Consider the following 1,868-nt stretch of genomic DNA (forward strand, 5'->3'; position numbering starts at 1 on the left):
GTCCATTTGCAGATGAAAATTTTAGACTTAGACACTCGGCTCCAGGCCTGCTTTCCATGGCAAACAGTGGTCCCAGTACAAACGGCTGCCAGTTCTTTATCACATGTTCTCAGTGTGATTGGCTGGATGGGAAGCACGTAGTGTTTGGAAAAATCATTGATGAACTTCTGGTGATGAGAAAAATTGAGAATGTTCCCACGGGCCCTAACAATAAGCCCAAACTGCCAGTGGTAATCTCCCAGTGTGGGGAAATGTAATCTAGACCAAGACTGAACCAGGTCTTCAGTGTTGGGTGACACTCCCCTTGAGTCTGACAAACTGGACTGACCTCTGCCTCCACAATGTGTGAACCAGGACCTGGAAGTCTCACAAATCAGAACCAAGATCTTGTCTAAATTTTGAACTGTAAATAAAGGATTTTTTTTAATGTTTTTTTTAAAAAGAAAGATCCTCAATTGTTCTTTATCGGGGTTGTGTAGATAAAAGTTTCTGTCCCACCCAGTCCCACAGCCATTCAGTCCCAAATAAACACAAAGAGGCTTATATTAATTATAAACTGCTTGGCCTATTGCTCAGGCTTATTACTGACTAGCTCTGATGACTTAAATTTACCCATAATTTTTGTCTATGTTTAGTCACATGGCATGGTACCTTTTCACAGCAAAGCATTCTCATTTTGCTTCATCTGCATCTGACTGGTGACTGACTCTCTGCCTTTCCTCTTCCCAGACATCCCAGACCTGGTTGCTCCACCTATACTTCCTGCCTGGCTACTGGCCAATCAGCATTTTATTAAACCAATATAAATGACAAATTTTTACAAGAGTACAAGAGTATTAGCCCACAGCATTTCTCCTTTTTTCTTTTCAAAACAAAAACCCTGAAATCTCTTTTGTTTAGCTTTTTTTCTGACCATTATCCATAGCAACTTGCTAGACAAAAACAAACATCCATAATCCATTTTGGGAGGAATATAAGCATTGTTTTCTAATTCCTGTTGTCTGGGGATGTTGGCAATTTTACCCAAAGAAAATATAAAATTATGGTCCAGTCCTTACTGGAGTGTTTTGTGAGGCTGGATCATCTCAGCCAGCAGCCTTGTAGTTTTCTGGATGCAGAACTCAGAAGAAACTCCAATAGAGGTTCTTAGAAACATTGGATCATCTGGGCTATTCATTCCCAATGGAGATATTTCAAGGGGTCTTTCTCAATCAAACCTTAGTTTTCATAACCAAGAATGAATCCATAGCCTCTCCTTTCCTGTGGAAACAAAAGCAAAACCTCTTCTCCAAAGTAACATGTATATTCTTTTATGTTTGAATGGAATGTTTTATAGATGTCTGTTAAGTCCATTTGAGTCATAACATCTGTTAGTTCCCTTATTTCTCTGTTAATTTTCTGTCCAGTAGTGAGAGTTGGGTGTTGAAGCCTCCCACTATTAGTATGTGGGGTCGATGTGTGATTTAAGCTTTAGTGGTGTTTCTTTTACACATGAGGGTGCCCTTGTATTTGGGGCATAAACGTTCAGTATTGAGATTTCCTCTTGATGGATTTTCCCTGTGACTAATATGAAATGTCCTTTGTCTCTTTTGATTGATTTTAGTTTTAAGTTTATTTTGTTAGATATTAGGATAGCTACACCAGCTTGCTTCTTAGGTCCATTTAATTGGGAAAATTTTTCCCAACCGTTAACTCTGAGGTGATATCTGTCTTTAAGAAACGTGTGTTTCTTTTATGCAGCAGAAGGATGGATTCTGTTTTCTTATCCAATCTGATAGCCTGTGTCTTTTTATAGGTGAGTTGGGTCCATTTATATTAAGGGATATTAATGACCAGTGATTGCTAGTTCCTGTTATTCTTAGCTTTTG

At 38.8% G+C, this 1,868-nt stretch overlaps 1 pseudogene; it reads left to right on the top strand.

The window, feature by feature from the left end:
* Positions 1-431, top strand: part of LOC113457610 — a 17,345-nt pseudogene extending 16,914 nt beyond the window's left edge.
* Positions 432-1,868: the final 1,437 nt, after the last annotated feature.

The sequence above is a fragment of the Microtus ochrogaster genome, linkage group LG3 (genome assembly GCF_000317375.1).
Source record: "Microtus ochrogaster isolate Prairie Vole_2 linkage group LG3, MicOch1.0, whole genome shotgun sequence".
Classification (NCBI taxonomy): Eukaryota; Metazoa; Chordata; class Mammalia; order Rodentia; family Cricetidae; genus Microtus; species Microtus ochrogaster.